At 36.2% G+C, this 23,783-nt stretch overlaps 1 long non-coding RNA gene, 1 other non-coding gene and 6 pseudogenes across 2 annotated transcripts; 7 read left to right on the top strand and 1 right to left on the bottom strand.

Moving 5' to 3' along the window:
• Positions 1-755: 755 nt before the first annotated feature.
• On the bottom strand, positions 756-1,484 carry LOC134371614 (protein FAM204A-like; annotated as a pseudogene).
• An 8,981-nt stretch (positions 1,485-10,465) lies between these two features.
• On the top strand, positions 10,466-10,532 carry LOC134374477 (small nucleolar RNA SNORD109A). Its single transcript, XR_010023319.1, has one exon. It is a non-coding gene; the product is annotated as a small nucleolar RNA SNORD109A (small nucleolar RNA).
• A 2,315-nt stretch (positions 10,533-12,847) lies between these two features.
• On the top strand, positions 12,848-12,934 carry LOC134374346 (small nucleolar RNA SNORD116; annotated as a pseudogene).
• Positions 12,935-14,614: 1,680 nt separating this feature from the next.
• On the top strand, positions 14,615-14,699 carry LOC134374347 (small nucleolar RNA SNORD116; annotated as a pseudogene).
• A 3,486-nt stretch (positions 14,700-18,185) lies between these two features.
• On the top strand, positions 18,186-18,271 carry LOC134374344 (small nucleolar RNA SNORD116; annotated as a pseudogene).
• A 1,376-nt stretch (positions 18,272-19,647) lies between these two features.
• LOC134373903 (uncharacterized) lies at positions 19,648-22,793 on the top strand. Its single transcript, XR_010022999.1, has 4 exons — positions 19,648-19,718; positions 20,915-21,028; positions 21,349-21,477; positions 22,698-22,793. It is a non-coding gene; the product is annotated as an uncharacterized LOC134373903 (long non-coding RNA).
• Positions 19,943-20,026, top strand: LOC134374345 (small nucleolar RNA SNORD116; annotated as a pseudogene).
• On the top strand, positions 21,706-21,788 carry LOC134374343 (small nucleolar RNA SNORD116; annotated as a pseudogene).
• Positions 22,794-23,783: the final 990 nt, after the last annotated feature.

Here is a 23,783-nt window from a genome sequence, read left to right as displayed (position 1 = left end):
ACAAATCGAAAGTCAGTAATGTAAACTTCTACCTTAAGAAAATAGAAAAAGAAGAGCAAACTAAAACAAAAGCAAATATAAGTAGGAAAAAACAAAGATTACAACAGAAATATATGAAATTAGGGGATTAAAAAACAATAGAGAAAATCAACAAAACCAAAAGTTGATTTTTTTTCTGTCTCTTTTTTTTATTGTAGTATTTTATGTGAAGGTACACAAAAATTAATCAACTGTATTTACTAAGTGATTGAAATATAAATTCTACTGACACCAATAAAGAATCAATAATTACTTTTATGACACTAGGGCAATTCAAGTCATTTGTAAAGACAGTATCAATTGCGACCCTTTTGTGCTTATGATTAATCCGTTATAAACAAATGCCAGTCTTAAAAACACAATTCCAGTTAAGTATAAGCAGTTAAACCCAGTACAGATAAGAAAGTACAAGAAGCTCACTGGCTATGCTACACCAAATGGATGAAAAAGCAGAATTGATTTTATACTGCATATCTATATAACTGACTAAATAGATAAAACCCTGTCCTTTTTTTCTGCATGTAAGCTTAGACTTCTTACACAAATAACAGAATATTTCACTTCATTTACTTCAATTAAGATGAACTCCTTAGAAAAAGATTGAGAAGAGTTAATAATAACTCCCAGATTTTATGCTTATTTTTTTCTACTTCTATCAATGTCCTGATGTATTTAACATAAGCAGAAAAATATTTTCAGTTAATTGAGCACTTGAGTCTACAAATGTCTTGAAGAACTCTGGCAAGTTACATATATCCCATGTTGCTTTTGGTTTCCCATCTCTTCTTTGCTTCAAACCCCCATGCAAGTTTCTTCTTTTTTTGAGCAGCCTGTGAATTTTCAGCTTCCTTTTTGGCTTTTACAAAGCTGTGGCAGGCAACTGCTTTGGCAATTTATACACCAAGCTCTCAAGTAACTAGCTTGTTGCTGAGCTCCTCAACCTTCTCAATATTCCACTCCTCTACAGCCTGCTCTATCCTTTTTTCAAGGCCTGCCTTGTCAATTTTTTCTTTTTAGCAGGGGGTTCGAATTTATCATTGACTCCAAAAAACTGAGTAAGCTCCCTCCACTGGGTTTCACTTGAGGACTGTTCAATATGAGATTCTTTTTCATTCTTCAGTTTATCTTTTCTGGAGCATTTTCTTTTCTTCCCTCTGAATCTTGAGGCTGAGGTTTTCTGTTCAGAATATTTTTTATGCAATTCTTGAAATTTACTCCACATATATAAGGGAACTCCAGAAGGACACTCTTCATATGCATTTACATTTGCCTCTGTTTGGTTTTGGTCCATCTGTTGGGAAATCTGAGATTTCTGTTTTTCCAATGGTCCCATTCTCTTTATCTTCCCATAAGTTAAGTGCAGAATTCTCTAATGTGGCTTCATCTTCAGAATTTGACTCAACATCACTTTTGTTTAGACCAGGAGGTAGCAGCCCATTCTGCATCTTTTCTTCAGTGAGGAAGTGGCTGCCCAGCAGCCATCTTCCAAAAGTTGATTCTTTAAAAAAAATCAACAAAATTTGCAAATCTTGGCTGACTAAGAAAAAAAAAGAGAGAAGACCAAAATTCTAAAATCAGAAATTAATCAGGGGCATTATTACATTGTCATTATGGTTTTTTGTGATGGTAAGATTTAGTTTCTTTCTCTTTTTCATTTGGATTTTTGTTCAACCAGGGGGTTTTGATCTTTCTTGTGTATTTGTGGTAGTGATTTTTGTTTTTCAGATTCCAGACACAGGACTTCCTTGAGGATTTCTTGTAGGGCTGGTCAAGTGTTGGGGAGCTCCTGCAGTTTTTGTTTGTTCAATATGAGAAAATTGAACTGGAAAATATACTATTTCTCTCTTATTTCTGAAGGATAGCCATACTGGATATAGTATTCTTGGCTGGCAGGTTTTTCTTCTTTTAGTATTTTGAATATATCATCCCATTTTCTTCTGACCTATAGAGTTTCTGTTGAGAAGTCTGCTGCTAGTCTGATAGGGACTCCCTTAGAGGTGACTTGATGCTTTTCTACTGCTTCTTTTAAGATTCTCTCTTTGTCTTTGAGCTTTACCAGTTTGACTACAGTGTGTCTTGGCAAGGATGTTTTGGGGTTGAATCTGTTTGGGGATCTTTGAGCCTCCTGGATCTGAATGTCCATGTCTCTCCCTATGCCTGGGAAGATTTCTGTTACTGTTTCATTGAGTAGGTTTTCCATGCCTTTTCCTTTCTTCTCCCCTCTGGAACACCCACAGTTTGAATGTTTGTACACCTAAGGTTGTCTGCTAGCTCTCTTAGATTTTCTTAATTTTTTTAAAATACTTTTTTCCCTTTTTTGGTTCATCTGGGTTATTTCAAGAATACTATCTTCAAGATCAGAAATTTTTTCTTCTGCTTGTTTTAGCCTGCTGCTTAAGCTCTCATTTGTGCTTTTAATTTCATTGAATGAATCTTTCAGTTCCATGAATTCTGCTACAGTCTTTATTAAAGTATTAATCTCTTTGTAAATTTCCTCCTTCATATCCTGGATTTTTTGTTTGTTTGTTTCATTATGTTGTCTAACTGAGTCTTCTTGTATCTCAGTGATTTTACTTAAGAGTGTTGCTCGAAATTCCTTTTCAGACATTTCAAGGGTTTCCTGTTCTATAGGCTCTGGTAGTTGAAAAGTGCTATATTCTTTTGGTGGTGTCATTTTTTTTGGATTTTCATATTTCTAGTATCTCTACATTGATGTCTGGTCATCTGCTAAAGCAGTTGCTTCTTCCATTACTCTGGAGAGGGGGTCGAGGAGATAAGACATCCTCCTCTTTTTCTAGTCTCTGCTGGTGACACTCCTTGTATCAATGCAGTTGAGTCTCTGGCAGGCCACCTGCACAGTGACTGTGGTTACTGCTGCTCTTTTGCAGTAGCCATGGCTGTGGTGGTGGCTACGGTGGGCTACCTGTGCGGAAGTGGTGTTTCTGGTGTGGTATCTTCCCTGCTTCTGGGCAGGGGTGCTGCCTGCCCTCTGCTACTTCCTAGGCCCCCCAGGTGCTGCTCTCTTGCCCACTTTTGGGTGGAGGGAGTGGGCTAACCTTATCTCCTGCCAAGGCCCCAGGCACTGCTCTCTTCCCTACTTGCTGGGAGAGGGGGCAGACTGCCCACTTACTCTTTTTTTGTTGTTGTTAAGCCAATTAATTAGAGCTCTTGTGTACATTTTGTTAGAGAAATGTTACATACACGTAACACATCTAGACATACAGACACACAGAAAGAAGCTAATCTTATAGCTTTAATTAAGATTTTTCATTTGCCAGTTTTCAAGTAGTTTCTGCCCCTTTACTTTATCAATCTTATGATTACCTATTCCATTGCCCTAACAATTTTTAACTGGCACCCCCAAATTTGCACTTCTAGACTACTCTTACATGAAACAAGATAGACAATTTGTCCAAACAAAGAAAGGTTTATGTAAAGGCCCATCTAAGACAATTTACAGAAAAAGCAACTTAAGCAAAGGTAAGTATTTATTATGTAAACTGTAAATCAATGTCTTCCCCATTGCAAAAGTTTCTAGTGGTTTAGGTGCTAGGAGGGAGACAATAAAGATTTCTTTTATAGATGTAAATGTCTTTTACAAAGAGTTTCAAGATTGCTAAGTAGAGTCAGAAAGTTGTGTTTTGTCTTATTAATTAAATTTCTTACTTCAGGGTAGAGACCTATAACAAACATGGTAAAGAAAGGCATTTTCTATTTCTTCATGACCTGGGACCTTTAAAAATATGTTAGCTTCTTTTTGGCTTTGGATTGAAATAACAACTAATCAAAAAGGTTGGTAGATTTAATTTTTTCATCAGTTAGTAGCTTAAGCTTTTGATCTGGTCTTCTAGGAACAGTGTTTTTTGTTTGTTTTTGTTTTTATTTATTTTTCTGGCTGGCTGGCATGGGGATTGAAACCTGTGGCCTTCCTTTCATGTTGTAAGGCTGGATTCTAACCAACTAAGCTAACCAGCCAGCCTCTATGAATAGCTTTTTAAAGAGTCAATACAAAATTTTGAAGCTTCTGGGTGGGCATAATTAAGTTGCCCTTATTTAAAACTGAACTTTAGCCCCTCCAAGAGCCATTTCCAAAAATAGGCAAAAAAAAAATTTAGATAAATCTTTGAGAGCTGGCAGCAGTTCATTTAGCTGCAAACGGGGTGTAACCTCCATTTCTGTCTGGCCATATTCTTAGAGTTCCCCTGATGTTTTGGTTGGCTGCTTGCACATGCAGGCCTTATAAATCATGTGCTCCTGACAGATAAAAGTCCAGCCAAATTCTCAGGGCAAAGAGCCAGGCAAACAGGGAAGCACAATAGCTGTTCATGGAAGGGAAAGGATTGATCTTTGGAACATTTCACATAAAGACCATCATAATTCTGAATTATTTTTAGTAAGATTTTGCCACTTTTGTAAATATTTGTAGCTTCTGGGGCCCTTCTTACATATGAAAAAGGCAGTCATGCCAGAGGGCAGATTACTCAGAACTTTAGAAATTAGGATCAATCCCATTCTTATGTTGGATTTTGGTCTTCTCAGTGCTGAGATGGCTTTGGTTCTGAGATTTCCTTGACCAACTTAGCCAATGATTTCCCAGTTTTTGTCTGACCCAGTCAGATACCTAAAGACTCCCTTACCTCAGCACTCACCATATAAAAGGAACCCACATTCCTGTGAATTTCAAAAGCCAAAGTTCACAACCCCTGCAGCAATAGCCATTTACTGCAACTGCTGTCAATTACCTTTAAAACTGCAGTCCATCTTGCCAGTCACTCATCAGCCACTGCAAACCCAAAGGCCATGTGCCCTGCCACAGCACAAACTAACCCTTGGTATCCCAAGGTCAAATGCTCTCTCCCAGCACAACCTATCCCATGGTACCCCCAAAAGCCAAAGAGATCAGGGTGCTCAAATGTCAAGAGCAGAGCTGAGACCTGAGAGAGACTTACTCACAACTCATAGGGCTCCATGAAGAAGACAGTGGTCCCCACAAAGAGGAGCTTAATGCAGGAGACACCTCCTGCCTTCCTCGAGGGGTCTTGGGGGCCATAATCAATCTCTTTCATGTCCCTTTATTGGTTGCCAGAACTGTCAAAGAACAAAATTACAACAAATGTAGTTGAAGATTTCAATTAGCTTTATTGCAATTTTAGAATCAGGCAACATGTTATCCTATAAAATAGAATAAATGTTCCAATGAGCCAAGCAGAGGGAAATTACATTTTTATTTGTTTTTTATCTCTAGTCACTGATATAAAATCAAAATTAAGCTCTTTTTTTTTTTTTTTAACGCATGTTCTTTTCTCTGCCAAAACTTCTGGCTGGAGTAACCTTGAAAATGGTCCCAGGAGTGCTCTTAACCCTTCTAGTGGGGCGGGTTGTGATTTCATAGAAATGAGCACTAAAGCCCAAAGTGATCAATCTAAAGCATTTATTCAGTGTATTTATAGAGAGATGAAGAGTGTCAGAGGCATACTGGTAGAGAAAGGAAAGTTCTACCTAGGTATGTCCATAACCAGGGGGTCAAACTACTTTCTATGGTAGTTTAAGAAATTTGGTTCAGAACTGGGGCTAATTTCTTTAGTCTTTTTGGCAACAACCTAAATACTTTTATCAGTGCCTGGGAATGTTCAAGGCTTTGGCTTAGACTCAATCTTACTGGGAAAAACATGTATCTGGCCCAGTCACATAGCAGTCATAGCAGTGTGTTTCTCAGTCAGTACAGAGAAAAAAGTGGGAGGAGCTGGTGGTGAACTGGAGGACCTTAAAACAAGAAATATTTAATTTTATTTATGTTTGTGCATATGAATTTTGTGTTTACATGTGGACTTTGATTACAAGGCTTTTACTACAGATACAAATTTTATATTTCAGAGAGTATGGAGTTTCATAGGAATAAGAAGACTTCTTTTCTGCACTGCAGGTGTTCTAATGTAACTCCTTGATGCTTTCCTCTTCTGGCTTTACATAATGCACCAACATTGTTTCTGATACCTTTTCTTTCTAATTTAGTTAAGAGAGCAAATATGATTTTAGTGAAGTATAGTACCCTGAAGTAGGGTCAGTGTTTGCAGGACTATATCTACTTAAGTCATCACCTAAATTTTAACAATTTACTTCCCATCTCTTGTGTAATAAATCAAAAGTTTGGTGAATACAGAATAGTTCAAATTATGCTAGTTATTTGTAAAATATTTTGTCATCTTCATCTATGGTTTGTTGGCTCATTTTCCTATGGATTTTCATGGTTTTTAAAATATTTATATTGTAATTGAGGAGTCTGGAAATGGATCCTGAAATGATATGGTCCAGTTTCCATGATGGTTTTGGTTTTAATAGAGATATTTATAATCCACAGGTGCATTCTTGCCTCCCACAAGTAATTCTGGATGCAAGTTTTTATATTTAAATTTTGTCTTCTATCCTACTGTACTTCTTGTATTTGGGGGATAAAATCCCTTTTTTTCACCTGTGTAGATATCTCATACTTACTCTTTCACATTCACTCCAGTAATGGTTTGATTTACCCATCACACTTAGCATGTTTCAGTGAGCAAAATTTGAGATTTTGCCTGTATAAAATATGACTTCCAATGAATCAAAGACTTTGTGTTTTCTAGTTGGTATTTTTTTTTTAAATGGCGAGTTTAATCAGTTTTGGGTGACATCTAGAAGTAATCTGTTGTGGCAGTCATTTTTTTTGCTTCCCCAAGACTAAGTTTTAGCATTAGGGAAGGTCTTAACTTTTCACCTCTCAACCCATATCAATTCCAGTAGGATTTATACTTTTTTTCTCATGTTCTTCTATTCCAGGAATGTGGATGATTCTTGTGGAAACATAGATGTGTGAGCTTTTTCCTGCTATCTTGGATTTGCTAATTGTGATAATGAAAGGGAAAAGGAAAAGTACTTATGTTCTTCAGGACAGTTATCCTGCGACATTCTGCATGAAACTTTATCATTATAATTTGGGCTCTCTGGTTTACCAGTTATGTTCTCTGTATGAGTGGTAGTGAACAGCAGTGGTATGAGTTAGGTTTGGCCAGTCCATTCATGTAACTGCTATTTCTACTTCTTGTCCCATGGGGGTTGCATCTTTATTGTAGAGATTTTACTGCCTAGTAGTTTGTTTTTGGTCCAGTGTATTCCACTTTGTCATCTCCCAAAGGTATAAGATGGATATTATTGTCAGATTTACTGAGAGAGAGCATGTATTCAAACTGTCAGTGGGCATATGTAAAAAGCAGTGTCTGTTAGGCCAGGGGTCTGTGGCAACTTTTACTGTTTACAGGTGGCCAAAGTCACCATCCTTGTTTTTAAAGAGATTGATTTCAGCATGTTTATTAGGATTGAAATTAGGGAATTTTACACTGAAGGGATTTTCCTAGTGAGGTAAAATCTGTTCCCATTTTAAATTCTATTGCATCAAATGAAGATGCAAGCTGTATTGCCCTGGAGAACATAACATCCTGCTTGTTGACCAATGCCTGTATCTGTAATTAAGGGGCCTTATGGATCCTCGACTCTTCACAGGTGTCATTGCCATGGAATCTAATACAAATTTGTATGTAAAGAACATTTATGTTTTCATTCACACTTGGAGATCCAAGAGAGTGCTTTAGATAAAAAAGTCACAGTGTCGATGAGAATCATCTGTACTGCTTATGTCAGTAAATGTATTAGTCTGTTTTGTGTTGCTATAACAGAATACTGGTTAATTTATAAAGAACAGAGGTTTATTTGGCTCATGGTTCTGGTGGCTGGAAAGTCCATATTTGGATAACTGCACCTGACAAGAGCATCAGGCTGGGACTGATGTGTGCAAACAGAGGAAGGGAGAGAGGAAACAAGATCGGGGGGAGGTGCCTGACTTTTTTTTAACAACCAGCTGTCATGGGAACTTATAGAGTAAGAACTCACTCACCCTAGAGGTAGAGCTGTCTGTAAACATAAGTTTATGTTAATGTTTGAATAAATACAAATAAAAAAGGATGAGGTATTCGGAAATGTTGTGAAATTCAAACTTAATATCGCTTAGGATGGAACCTATTATGGTGCGTGATCCATTGCTTTTGAAAAATGTGTGTGTTCTTTGGCTATTAGACATGATGTTTTATAAATGTCATTTAGTTCAAGTTGGTTAGATGAGTTCACACTGATCTTCATATTGCAGTCATATATGCCTAAAACAGCCATACCTCATTCAACTCCTACATATCAGATTTCCAGTGTACAGGGTAGCTATCTGGCCCCTAGCATACAATATTTCACATTTATATTAACCATTTCAGGGAATTTTCCTGTGAAAAGACAATTGTAAGATAATTTTCCCAGAGGCTCTATTGTTTTACATTAACTTACAATGAGTGAATATGAGACAGAATGTGCACAAATATTAATATTTTGGAAAACAGTGGGAAATGGGTCATAATTAAATGATATTGAGAGTGTGTTTTTTTGAATAACAGTTTTAATATGGAGGCACCATACTACCTGATTTCAAAATCTACTACAAAGCTATAGTAATCAAAACAGCATGATATTGGCATAAAAAGAGACACATCAACCAATGGAACAGGATAGAAAGCCCAGAAATAAATTCACACATTTATAGTCAATTGATTTTCAACAAAGGTGCCAAAAACACACAATGAAGAAAGGATAGTTTCTTCGGTGATGTTTAGAAAACTGGATATCCACAGATAAACTAAACTGGATATCCAGCAGAAAAATCAGATCATACGCATATCTCATACCACATACAAAAATCAACTCAAAATGGATTAAAGACTTATGTATAAGACCTAAACCTACTAGAAGAAAACATATGGGAAAAGCTTCATGATGTTGATCTTGGCAATGATTTTTTTGCATATGACCTCAAATGTACAGACAACAAAAGCAAAAATATACACATGTAATTACATCAAATTACAAAGCTTCTGCAGAGCAAATAATACAATCAACAGAATGAAGAGACACTCTACAGAATGAGAGAAAATATTTGCAAACAATGCATCTGATAAGGGGTTAATATCTAAAATATATAAGTAACTCAAGAAACTCAATTTCAAGAAAACAACTTGATTAAAAAATGGGTAAGATAGAATATCTACCAAAATAAAAAATAAAATAAATAAAAAATGGGTAAGGGACCTGAATAGACTTCTCTCAAAAGAAGATATATGGGTGGCCAATAGGTATATGGGGGGCAGGGGGGGCAGGAAGCTCAACAGCTCAACATCACTAATCCTCAGAGAAATTCAAGTTAAAACCATAATGAGAAGTCACATCACACCTGTTAGAATGGCTATTAGCAAAAAGATGAAAGATAACAAGTGTTGGTGATTGTGTAGAGAAAAGGGAAACTTGGTACACTGTTGGTAGAAATGTAAATTAGAGAAGTCATTATGGAAAACAGTATGGAAGTTCCTCAAAAAATTAAAAATAGAACTGTCATATGATCCAGCAATCTCACTACTGGGTATATATTCAAAGGAAATGAAATGAGTGTGTCAAAGAGTTATCTGCAGTCCCATATTCACAATAGTCAGCATTATTCACAGTAGTCAAGATGTGGAATCAACCTAAATGTCCATCCTCAGATGAATGGATAAAGGAAATGCATATGTACCTGATGGAATACTATCCAGCCTTACAAAAGAAGGAAATCCTGTCATTTGTGACAACATGCATGAGCCTGGAGAATATTTTATTAAGTGAAATAAGCCAGGCACAGAAAAACAAATACTGCATGGTCTCGCTTATATGTGGACTCGAAAAATGGTGAATTCATAGAAGTATAGAGTAGAATGGTGGTGGTTACCAGGGGTTGGGGCAGGTGGGTTGGGGAGATGTTGTTCAAAGTATACAAAGTTTCCATTAGACAGGAAGAACAAATTCAAGACATCTATTGTACAGCAGGGTAACTATAGTTAATAACAATGTATTTTATACTTGAAAATAGCTAAGAGAGTAGATTTTAGTGTTCTCACCACACAAAATAAAGAAGAAGAATTTCATGTAGAAGACAATGAAACTATAATGACATGGTTGTCTGTTTTGGATTGAAAATTACATTTGCAGGCCAAGTTTTCAGATGGAAATATTTTATTTTATTCCAGTCAGAAGGGATTGATTTCAATTACATATTAAAGGATAAATCCTGAAATTACAGTTAGCTTCTGTCTTAATTTTTATTAGTTGAGAGTATATGTCAATACTGCCATCCCCTAACTTGTGCTATCTCCTTAGAAGTGGTCCTACTGCAACTTCTGCAGAGGCCAGTTCTATTTCCAGATCCCCTAACACTGAGTACAATGGCAATGTGCCCTGTCGTCATTCGTGTTCTCAAAGCAAGTAATAACCTTGGAGAAAAGTAAACCGTAGTTATAGAAATGTCTGTTTGTCAGAAATGGCCTAGTTGGGATAAATAATGATCATAATTGTATGAGGATCCGGGATGATTCACTGCAGATGATAGTCTGAGATTTACCATGTGTCCCTCTTATAGGACAAATAGGACTCTCAGAATGGCTCAAACGGGCAACTTTTATCAGTGATTTCCCAATGCACCTGTGTATATGCTTTTCCTTTTTCTCCACACATAACACTGTCTTAATTTTTTCATGAGATATTCTGCACCTTCGTAATTTCTTATTGAGAAGATTAATGTTGGATTGTTTTTAGCTCCTTCATGGAGATTGTTAGCAATATTTGTCACATTAAACATTAAGTGAGGGAAAAAGTAAAGATATGAATTTGAAAGCACACTAACAACTGTATATCAAACAAATACATCAGTGGAACCAGTAGTGTTGAGAGAGAATGACAGGAAAACTGGATATCTGAATACAAAATAATGATATAGATGCTCATTATATGGGTTTATTAATAATTGTCATGAATCTATGAGCTCATTTCTTGGCTTTGTTTTCTGTCCTACAGAAAAATTTCCACAGATAAACTGTATAGAATGATGCAGCACTTCAGTAGAGGTAAATGGATGCTAGTGTCTAGTGTCTTTGAAGTATTTCCCATGTTGCCTGTCCACTGATGTCTGTTATACGACTTAGTTTGTCTGTTTGTGAGCTTCTTTGAGAATGTTTTCACGATGGATCTTTTCCCTCATGAGTCTTCTTCCTGTGTTATCATATTTTTTCATTTTATCATCTTCTGCTTTGATGAAAACTGTCATATATTTTCATCTATCATAAAATTTGACTGTGCTGAATTATGATTGGTATTCTCTGTGTCTGTTTGATTACTGGAAGGTCATAAGGTGGAACTGGTTTTATGTGACAGTGAAGCCAAACTCCCACATATTTATGCTTACTTCTTTACTATTCTGTGTTAACTTTCATTAGATTATTACATTTTTCTTCAATGAAATATTTAACATATTTAATTCAATGAAATTCTAACCTCTCCATGTCACACACAAGTTCACGAGGCTATGTTTCTTTTTTTTTTTTTTTCAGAGTACAAGGTACATCAAAAAGTTCATGTGAAAATTTATATTATCTCTTAATTTTACATTTCCAATTTTTTGAAGTACCCCTCATATTTTCTCTCTGTTGTTCACATTAGCTAAATTCCATTGGTCTACGCTTAATTCACTTAATCCTTCTTCTGTCTCTACTCTACTATTGAGCCTATCCAGTAAGATTTTTATTTCTATTACTGAATTTTTCAATTCTATTGCTTCATTTTTATAACTTCTACCTAGCTGAGATTTTCTTTTTCATTTATTTCAAGAGAATTTGTAATTATTTGCTTAAGCATTTTTAACTTGACTATTTTAAATTTATAACCAGATAACCACAACATTTGATTGAGGCTGGTGTCAGTTGAATGTCTTTTCTCATTCCACATGTGATTTTCCTTCTACTTGTGATTTTGCTGTTCTTGTTTTATGAGTGATGTTTTATTGTATCTTGGACATTTTTTGTTATTACAGGAATCTGGATGCTATCCAAATTTTTTAGTTTAGCAGACATGCACTCTGTTTAGATTTAATATGAATATCTTGTTCTACTTTTGCAGGCCATGGTTCCATTGGCAGTCTCATTATCAGAGATAACGTGATTTTTTTTTTTTTTTTTGGTCATTTGGTTTATCTGATGCTGCTGGGCCTCCCGCTACCTCCTACTAGTGCTGTCTGAAACAGTGAAGTGTTTCTCTATACTGGGATGCCTGGTGCTTCTAAGTGGGGAAAGGGAAACTTGGCCCACAGGAATGAGGAATGCCTCATAGTTCAGGCAGCTCACTCATATGGAATAACCCAACCTCTGCCACCTAGTCAATAGTCTCATCAAATACAGGAGGAGATCCTCCAGTACAGGGAACACTGAGGCTATGAAGGCAAGAATGTCTGCAATGTGGCAATCTCTAGGCCATTTGAATATTGAATGTCTGTGTTACATATCTTTCCTCACTTTTGCTCTATTTTTGCAGTTCAACATGGAACCATCAGAGGTTTTTTATGAAAGCGATTTTTTCAGCTCAAGAACTGACATGATAGAGAGTATCATGGATAAGTCTGACATCGAAACCTCAGAAGCTGGTGGGAATTCCCAAATGGTAAGCATTTTGTTCTGAGAATACTGACATTCCTCTTAGGGAATCATGACACTTCAATGACAGTGAGACCCTGGCCATGCTGGTCAGCCAGGGAGCTGGTCATTGGCTGTGATGCTAGTCTCCATGTTTGAATAGTATGGGTCAGTGAATCCCAGTGTGGCAGAAAGGTGGGTGGTCAGTGTCTGCCACGTAGCTCAGGCTCTAGGTCCTTTTTATAAATGTGCCTGGATCAATGATGACGTAAAAAAAAAAAAGGATCTTGTTGGAATCTGAACAAAATGAGTGACCAAGCCACTTCTGTGATCTGAGGTCCAGCACAGAGACTATGCTAGGCAAACATGTGGAGCAAGTTCAGTTTGTTCAGCAACCAGGAAGGCCTGTGGTATTGGAAAGCTACCCACTCACAAACGTTAGAGCAAATGAATTGTACAGAGGTCTATAAATACCCAATTGTGGTTTGACATGTGGCACCTCTTTGAGTGCTTGGTTTGAGGTGCCCAGACATGTAGTATATAGATGCTGAGGAACCAGGACATGATTAGTGATCCCATGTGACATTATTGTCCCTACCCTTGAGCTATTCACACATTTGTCTGAGCTGGCAGAATTTTCTGGTTTATGATCTACCTCTTGAGGGTGAAGAGATAATCAACATCCAAAGATATGATGTTTTTATTTTTCATTTTTTGTAAGATAAAACAATTACATAGAAATTAAAGAATATGTACTGTATATGGGATATGATCTTCTAGTATATTTTAATTTGATTGTTAATCCAGTCATTAGGATTGGAACAGTTGTTTCTTCATTTTTCATTTTCTTGTCAACCAAGCAAGCTATTTTGTATATATTTCAGTGCTGGCTTCATCTACATATTACATGAAACATTTTTAGATGTGAAATGATTATATTTCAAATTCTTGGATTTTTTACATGAGTTTTACTGGCCACTTTCTCATATATCCTAAATGGGTTTCTACTGTATTTAAAGTACAGTGAATGATTTTGAAGTTGATGTGTTGGAGAAACTGAGACAAATGACTTAGAAAAATATTTCTGTACCACTGTAATCAAAGATGTGAGCATAATTGTTCTTATCATACAGATGGCCCAATAAATGTCTAATTTGGCTTCTTATAATTGCTTGTAAGTATTCCATTAGGCAAATTTTGTTTCACAACTTTCTTAATTTCCCCTATACTTTGCAGATTGGGTGTTATGGAATCCCGTGGAATGTCATTGTCGAACCAATGAAGTATTGATTTTGTCATTTGTACCAGCTCCCTTATCTGGGAATAACAAAAGAACATTTCTGAGGTAACATTCCAAGTTTTAGTAAATTTGTTTTTGTGGGTTATTTTTATTTTTTTAAGTAAACAAGAATTTGACTGTTTTGTGGAGAGTCAGTTAATGAAAACAATGTTAGGCATTAATGATCTGATGAGCTATATGAAGCTCAGTTTTCTTTAAGATTTTATGCTATTATCTACTTTGAATAACTTCAGACTCCCTGGTTGAGTATTATAATTGGTATATTTTATATACAGTTACATTGAGAAACCTCCAGTCTTATGCAAGTTTGAAAGACGGACAGGTATACATCTTATATTTCTATATATATAATCTTTTCAGCAGGTCGACATGGACGAAGAGCTGGGTTTTACATGAACAAATTTATTTTTTCCCATGAGACATGACAAGAAGAAAAGGAAGCATTGGAGATAATCCTGACATCACATCTTCTATGGCCAGTGGAAGCTCTAATATTGGTAAGTATTTTGTCCTGAGAATACTGACATTTCTCTTAGGGAATCATGACACTCCAATTCAGTGAGACCTGGCAATGCTGGTCAGCCCTGGGGCTGGTCGTTGACTGTGATGCTGGTCTCTATGAGAGAATAGTGGGGGTCAGTGAGTCCCAGGGTGACAGATGGCAGGGTGGTCAGTGTCTGCTACATAGTTCGGGCTCAAGGTCCATTTTATAAATATGCCTGGATCAAAGATGACATTTTAAAAAATGGATCTTGCTGAAATCTGAACAAAATGAGTGACCAAGCCACTTCTGTGATCTGAGGTCCAGACAGGGACCATCCTAGGCAAACATGTGTAGTGAGTTTAGGTCATCAGGTAGTTGTGCCCACAGGGACAGGGTTATTTGGAAACTAACCTGACCACATATGTTAGAGAAAATGAATTAGAAAGTTATCTGTAAATATCCAATCCTGGGTTAAAATAGAAACTGTTTGAGTGGTTGGTTGGCAGCAGCCATACAACATAGAAACAGACCCTGGGAAACAAGCATATGAATAGTGAGACCCATGGGAAATGTTTGTGCCTGTACTCGGTCCATTCATACATTTGTCTGAGCTGCCAGACAATTTGTCCAAGAAGCCAGAAAATTCTGAGTGATGATCAATCTCTTGTGGGTGATGAGAAGGTCAAAATTCAAAGGTATTATGAGTTTTTTACTTCTCATTTTCTTTTAAATGAAACAATTTCATGTGTTTATTTTAATTTCCTGCCAACCCAGTCACTAGGATTGGACCAGTTCCTTTGTTTTTTTTTTTTATTTTGCTTTTAACTGAGCAGTTTCATATACATTTGAGTGCAGGTTTCAACTACATGCTACATCAAATATTTTTAGATGTGTAATAAATATATTTCAAATTCTTGGATTTTTCCATGTTATTGGCCATTTTTATATATCTTCAGTGACTTTCCACTATATTTAAAGAGGTATCTTAGTTATAATAAATGATTTTGAAGTACATAAGCTGAGGAAACTTTGATATGGATGTTTTAGAGAAAATTATATCTCAAAAAAATATCTGTATTATCATGATCAAACATGTGAGTATAATTGTTTTGTCATAAAATTGGTCTAATGAATATCTATTGCTAATTCTTATAGCTGTTTATAAATAAATATTTCATTGGGAAAATTTTGTTTCACAACATCCTTAATTTCTCTTGTACTTTGTACACTAGTGTGACAGAAATCCATGGAGCCTTACTGCTGAACCAATGAAGTGCTGATTTTGTCACTTGTACCAGCTAACTTATGTGGGAAGGTACAGGATATTCTCCTGAGGTAACATCCAATTTTCAGTAAATTTATTTATTTTTAATTAATTTAATGTTTAGATAGAAAATTATTTTCTCAACATACAAACAAAGGAGAAAACATCACAAATTGAATTTAGTGTCAGTAAATAAGGAACAAATTTAACACACAAAGATTGACATCCTTAATGCATAAAGAATTCTTAGCAATGAATTAGAAAAATCTTAGCAAATTTGGTGAAGGACATGAGCAGACAAGTCGCACTCAAAAGAAACACAGGTGGCTAATAAATACATTCTAAGATGTTCATAGAAATGGAAATTAAAACAGAAAAATGACACTTCATTTCTCAAACTGAAAAAAATAGGATACTGTATAATACTGGTGCTATAAGAGAAACAATTTCAAAATCTTCTAGTATAAATATAAACTGGTAAAACTTTTTTGAAGAACAGATTGGATTCTTAAATAGAATTCTTTAAAATGTTCATACACTTTCAACCAATTATCCTAACTTCTTGAAACCCCGAAAGAAAAAAAAAAATTTTTATGTGGAAGGCATTTACATAAAGGTGAAAAGTTGGGAATAAACTGAACATTCAACAATATGAGAAAGGCTACATAAATTATGGACCTCCATAAAATATAATATAACACAGTTATTAAAATCATAATTTTGAAGAGTATTTAAGACAAATTTTCAAGATGTAATATTAAGTGAAAAAACAGGATGAAAAACTGCAGTAAAAATAACTAGGTACTTTTAAACTCCAAAAAAATGACTGAAAAAATTTTTTTTTATATAAATGTTTTGTTTTTGCTAAAAGGGAAATTTTTTTAATGTAAATGCATACATTAATTAAAAAGAAAGATCTCAGATCAGCAATCACCTTTGCACCTTAGTAAACTGGAAAATGAAGAGCAAACTAAGCCCAGACCTAGCAAAGGTAGTAAATAATAAAAATTAGAGCATAGGTAAAAGAAATAGAAAAAAACAGAGAAAATAAATGAAACTAAAAGTTGGTATTTTGATGAAATCCACAAAATTGGCAAACCTTTACCTAAGTGAACTAAAAAAAAGAGAGAAAATTCAAATAACTAAAATCAGAAATGAAAGAAGAGTCATTACAGCCAAGTTTACAGAAATCAAAAGGGTTATAAGAAAATACTATGAGTAATTTTTGGTCAACAAATAGATCATCTAGATGAAATGAATAAATTCCTAGAAACATGACACCTGCCAACACTGAATTATGAAAAAAAAACCAGAAAGATTGAACAGAACTATAGCTGGTAAGATGAGTGGTTATCTTTTTTTGGTTTCCTGATCCAGGATTCCCTTGAGGATTTCTTGCAGGGCTGGTCATGTGGTGGTGAATTCCTGCAGTTTTTGTTTGTCTGGAAAATACACTATTTCTCTCTCAGTTCTGAAGGACAGCCTTGCTGGATATAGTATTCTTGGCTGGCGGTATTTTTTGTTTAGTGTTTTGAATATATCATCCCATTTTCTTCTGACCTGTAGAATTTCTGTTAAGAAGACTGCTGATAGTCTTGACAAGGGCTCCTTTATAGGTGACTTGACACTTTTCTCTTGCTTCTTTTAAGATTCTCTCTTTGTCTTTGAACTTTGCCAGTTTGACTACAGTGTGTCTTGGCAAGGATGTTTTTGGGTTGAATCTGTTTGGTGATCTTTGAGCCTCCTGGATCATGGCAGTCATGGCTGTAGAAGTGGCTGTGGTGGGCCACCCATGCAGTAGTGTCATTTTCATTGGCCTCCTTGTCTGCTTCTGTGCAGTGGGTGCTTCCCTTGGCTCATGCCTCTTTTCAGTAAATTTGGTTTTGTGGGTTATTTTTGTTATTTTTTTAGTAATCAAGAATTTCATTGGATGATCGAAGAGTCAGTTAATAAAAATAATATTAGGCATTAATCATATGATGAGCTCTCTAAGGCTTTAGTTTCCTCTATTTTAAGATTTTACATTTTCCTCAGCTTTTAATAACATCAGAAACATCCTATAGGAGTAATAAAATTAGTGTACTTCATAGAAGTTACAACATAGTGAAACCTCGTGTCTTAAGCAAGTTTGAAAAATGAACATGCATACTTCTCATATTTCCATATGTATAATGTGCTCCCACAGCAGGACGTAAACTAAAAACTGGATTCCATATGAACAAACTTATTCCTTCCCTTGTGTCTCACCATGAAGGAAAAGCATTGGGAATAATTCTGCCTCCCATCCTCAACAACCAGAGGGAATTCCCATGTGGTATGCATTTTGTCCTGAGAATACTGACATGCCTTTTAGGGAATCATGACACTTCAATGACAGAGAGACCCTGCCCACACTGGTCAGCTGTGGGGCTAGTCATTGGCTGTGATGCTGGTCTCCATGATTAAATAGTGTGGGTCAGTGAGTCCCAGGGTGATGGAAAGCTGGGAGGGTGGTCAGTGTCTGCCACATAGCTCAGGCTCAAGGTCCCTTTTATGAATTTGCCTGGATCAGTGATGACTTTAAAAATATATATTTCTCATTGGAATCTGAACAAAATGAGTGACCAAGCCACTTCTGTGATCTGAGGTCCAGCACAGGGACCATGCTAGGCACACATGTGGAGTGAGTATTCAGGTGGTCAGGTAGTAGTGCCCACAGAGAGAGGGTTATTTGGAAACTAACCTAACCACATATGCTAAAGGAAATGAATTGCCTATAAATATCCCATTGTGGAATAAAATGGCTACTTCTTTGGTGGTTGACAGGCAGCATCCATACACTGGTAATAAACACACCCTGGGGTCAGCACATGTGCAGTGAGCACTGTGGGAAACATTTGTGCCTACCCTTGAGCTGTTCACATAATTAATTTACTAACATGAGGCAATCTTGTCAGTGGGAGCAGTCTATTGAGGCCTGTTAGATAGCCAGTTTGAAAGAAGTTATTAATCTTTACTTGGCTTTCATCATTTGAGTAAAAGGCATATATGGAATATGTAGTTTCTATTCTTGTGAAGGGGTTACGGAATGTTTTAATTTGATTCCTGATACAGTCACAAAAGTGGAAATATTTTTTTTCCGTGTCACCCTGAGCACAGTTTTCTAAACTTTTTAGGATGGGATTCAGACAGGTGCAGCATGAAACAATGAAACATTTTAAACAGTGAAATGATTGAATTTCCAATTCTTGGAATTTATGTGGATTTCCTTGGCTGATATTCATATTCCTTCTATTTCATATGTGTTCAAAGGGAGATCACAGTTTTAATGAGTAATGCTGAGGGAGACCTTTGGGAAAATTTTGACACCCGTTTCTTTGACTTTTTATACTTTTTTGTTCAAGCAGTTAGTGTAATTTTCCTGTCATGTAGGTTGTCAAGTGCATATCTATGCTTAATTTCTTGGAATCTCATAAGAGTAAACATTCAGTTGGGAAGGTATTTGTTCCTCAATTTACTACCTTACCCTGTGCTTTGTAGGTGAGAATTGACATTAGAGTTGCATGGAATTCTTCCTGCCACACCATTGTTTTGTCACTTTTATCAACTTCCTTCTTTGGGAATGATCAGAACACTGATTTCCAAAGTAACATTGCAATTTTTTTTTAAAATATATTTTTTATGGGTTACTCTTATTTTTTCAAGTAATCAAGAATGTAATTGGTTTTGTAAAGAACCTGTAAATCTAAATGGTGTGAAGTATTAGTAATCTGCTGACACATCTGATGCTTCTGTCTCATATATTTTGAGGAATTTACTACTTTTTCTCTTTTGAATAATATGGGGAAAATTATAACAGAGTAATAAATTTGTATATTTTATGTGCAGTTACATAGTGAGCCATCCAATTTTGTCCATGGTTGATAAATGGTCATGTAAACTTACATTATATATATTTACTATATTCCCACAGGTTGACATGAACCAAGAGCTGGGTCATATGAGAGTTAATTTTTTTCTGTTGAGAGATGATAAGAAGGAGAGTTTGGGGAGTAATTCATTAACCTATCCTCAGTATCCAGTCAGAATTTCCACATGGTAAGCGTTTTGTCCTGAGAGTTCTGACATTCCTTTTAGGGAATCATGACATTCGATGACAGTGAGACCCTGCTATGCTCATCAGCCATGGGCCTGGCCATTGGCTGTGATTCTGGTCTCCATGATTGAATAATGTTGGGTCAGTGAGTTTCAAGTGACAGAAAGCTGGGTGGTCAGTGTCTGCCACATAGCTCAGGATCAAGGTCCCTTCTATAAATGTGCCTGGATCAATGATGACGTAAAAAAAAAGGATCTCATTGGGATCTGAACAAAATGAGTGACCAAGCCACTTCTGTGATCTGAGGTCCAGCACAGGGACCATGCTAGGCAAACATGTGGAGCAAGTTCAGTTTTGTCAGCAAATAGTACCAAAAAAGCCTGAGTTACAGAGAACTACCCACTCACATATGTCAGAGCAAGCGAATTGTGCAGAGTTCTATAAATACCCAATTGTGGGATTACGTGGCAACTCTTTGAGAGTTTGACTGGCAGTATCCATACTTTCATAGTAAACAGGTCCTACAGAAACATATAGGAGTAGAGAGAGTAATGGGAAACCATGCACCTACCCCGGGGCCATTCACACATTTTTTTTAGGTGCCACAATCTTTTGTACAAGCCCAAGTTTTGGGTTCATTAGGTGTTGAGTGCAAAAGCTATTATGAGTGTTTAATTATCATTTACCTATTAAGTAAAAGGAATATATGGAAATCAAAGAGCAGTTTCTATTTGTGGAAAGTTTTAAAGGATGTTTTAATTTCCTTTTTGATCTTGTCACAAGAATTGGAACTTTTTTTCCCTGTCACCTTAGGAGCAGTTTTTCAGACATTTGAGTGAGATTCATGTAGATCCCGTATTAAGCATTTCTAATTATGAAATTATTTAATTTCTAATTCTTAGAATTTTGTGTGGATTTCATTGCCTCATACTTATTTTTTTTTTTAAATTTTTTTTAGTAGATTTCATATGTGTTTAAGTGGAGATCCTAGTTTTATTGTGTGATGTCAAGGGAGGCCTTTGGGAAACTGAGACCTAGGTCTTAGAAAAAATGACTTTTAATGTTACCCTGTTCCAAGGAGTGAGCATAATTTTTATTGTAGGACAAGTGGGCAAGTGAATATCTATGGTTATTAGTAAGCTTTGTATTATGATGGTTTCATTCATTAACTTCCCTAATTTTTCAATGTACTTTGTAGGTTGGAGGTGATATTTGAATTTCATGGAATTCTTAACTGCTTTAGTGAACTGTTGATTTTGTCACATATATGAGATCCCATATCTGACAATGAGCAGAACAATGCACTCCAGAGGTAATATTGCACTTTTTAATATATTTATTTTTCCTGAATTCTTTCTATTACTTCCTTTTAGCAAAAAAGATCACAATTGGTTTTATGAAGAGCCTTAATCCAAACAGTGTAAGGTCTTAGTATTCTGATTAGTCATCTGGGGCTTCTGTGTCCTTTCTTTCCAGTATTTTTACACTTCCTCTGTTTTCAAATAACATTGGAAGATCCTACTAGTGAAATAATTTAGTACATATTATATACTTTTACTTTGGTATCATGCATGGTTGACAGTTGTACACGTTTACCTTTTATCTTTCCACAAATTGTCTCTATTTCCACAGGTTAACGTGGATCAAGAACTGTCTTTCATGTAAAAGAATTTATTCCTTCCCCTGGAGATGTGACATGAAGGAAATTGTTGTGTATAATTCTGTGTCCCATTCTCAGTGGCCAGAGGGAACTCTTATACAGTAAGCATTTTGTCCTGAGAATACTGACATTCCTCTTAGCGAATCATGACACTTGATGACAGTGAGATCCTGGCCATGCTTGTCAGCCATGGGGCTGGCCATTGGCTGTGATGCTGGCCTCCATAATTGAATAGTGTGGGTCAGTGAGTCCCAGTGTGACAGAAAGCTGGGTGGTCAGTGTCTGCCACATAGCTCAGGTTCTAGGTCCCTTCTATAATAAATGTGCCTGGATCAATGATGACATAAAAAAAAGGATCTCATTGGGATCTGAACAAAATGAGTGACCAAGCCACTTCTGTGATCTGAGGTCCAGCACAGGACCATACTAGGCAGACATGTGGAGCAAGTTCAGTTTGTTCAGCAACCAGGAAGGCCTGAGGTATTGGAAAACTACCCACTCACATATGTTAGAGCAAATGAATTACAGAGGGATGTATATACACATATACATATACGTGTGTTGGGGGATTACATGGCAACTCTTTGAGTGCTTGGCTGGCAGCATCCATACCCCGATAAAGTAACCCTCGGGAATCGGTGCATGACCAGTGAGCACTGTGGAAGTGGCTGAGCCTGTACTTGAGCCATTCACTCCGTCATCTTACATACCACAGTCTTCTCAGTAAGGATCACCATAGATAGGTCTATGAGATAGTCTATCAGTAAGAAATTATCAGTCTTTTATTGTAATTTATTTCTTATATAAAAGAAATACATGAAATTTGGAGAGTAAGTTGTATTCATGGGGTTATCTTACTGTGTATTTTAATTTGCTTGCTAACCCAGTCTCATGGATTAGAAATGTTTATTATTTTTTTCCCTGTTATTTAGGGAGCACTTTTGTAGACATTTGATGATGTCTAGATCAGATATCAGAAGAATTAGATTCTTCATTAAACATTTTTCATGTGAAATTAAATTTCCAATTCTTAATTAAATTTCCAATTCTTAGAATTTTATGTGGACATCATTGGGTAATACTCATATTCTTTTAGTGAATATATGTGTGCTTACATAGAGATTCCAGTTTTTGTGAGTATTATGTAGGGAGGCCTTTGGGTCAACTTTGACACCAAGATCTTAGAAAATTTGATTTTCTATACTATGTTCCAAGGAACAAGCATAGTTTTTTCCAGTCTCGTAGATGGTCATTTGAATATCTATGGTAATTCCTTATAAACTGTTACAGGAATTATTCAACGGAGAATATTTTGTTTCAGAACTCCCTTAATTTCCTCTGTGCTTTGCAAAATGGAAATGAATTTGGAATTTCATGGGATTCTCACCATCATCACAAAGAAGTGCTGATTTTGTCATTCTTACCCATTTCATCTCAGGGACAGAACAGTACAATGCACTCCAAAGGTAATATCCAATTTTTAATAAATTTACTTTCTATGGCTTATTTTAAATAATATTTTTCTATAATCAAGTACATAATTAGCTTTGTAAAGTGTCTGTTAATCCAAACAGTGTGAAGCATTATCTGGTGAGTCATCTGAGGCTTTCACCTTCATTTCCAAGATTTTTGTGCTTCCTCCCTTTAGAATAACATCAGAAACAGCCTTGTAGAGTTACATTTGTTTATTTTATATGAAGGTACATAATAAACCATCCTATCTCTGCATGTTTGACAAATGGACATGCGTATTTCTTATCTTTCCATATTTTACTATTTCGACAGATTGGCATGGACCAAAAACTGGGTTTGATGTGAAAGATTTGATGCCGTCTTCTTGAGATGTGACATGAAGGAAAGTATTGAGAGTAATTCTGTCATCTCATCCTCAAGAGTCAGTGGGAATTCTCACATGGTAAGCATTTTGTTCTAAGAATACTGACATTTCTCTTAGGGAGTCATGATATTCATGACAACGAGTCCCTGGCCATGCTGGTCAACCATTGGGCTGGTCGTTGGCTGTGATGCTGGTCTCCATGACTGAATAGTGTGGGTCATTGAGTCCCAGTGTGACAGAAAGCTGGGTGATCAGTATCTGCCACATAGTTCAGGCTCAAGGTCCCTTTTATAAATGTGCCTGGATCAATGATGACTACAAAATGAATCTGAACAAAATGAGTGACCAAGCCACTTCTGTGATCTGAGGTCCAGCACGGGGACCATGCTAGGCACACATGTGGAGCAAGTTCAGATAGTCAGGTAGTAGTGTGCACAGGGACAAGTTTTATTTGGAAGCTATCCTGACCACATATGTCAGAGGAAATGAATTGGACAGTTGTCTATAAATATCTCATTGTGGAATAAAATAGCTACTTCTTTGGTGGTTGACTGGCAGCATCTATACACT

This window comes from Cynocephalus volans, chromosome 3 (assembly GCF_027409185.1).
Source record: "Cynocephalus volans isolate mCynVol1 chromosome 3, mCynVol1.pri, whole genome shotgun sequence".
In the NCBI taxonomy this organism is placed as follows: domain Eukaryota; kingdom Metazoa; phylum Chordata; class Mammalia; order Dermoptera; family Cynocephalidae; genus Cynocephalus; species Cynocephalus volans.
Note: the sequence above shows the minus strand (reverse complement) of the source record. Positions and strands in the feature narration are given on the sequence as shown.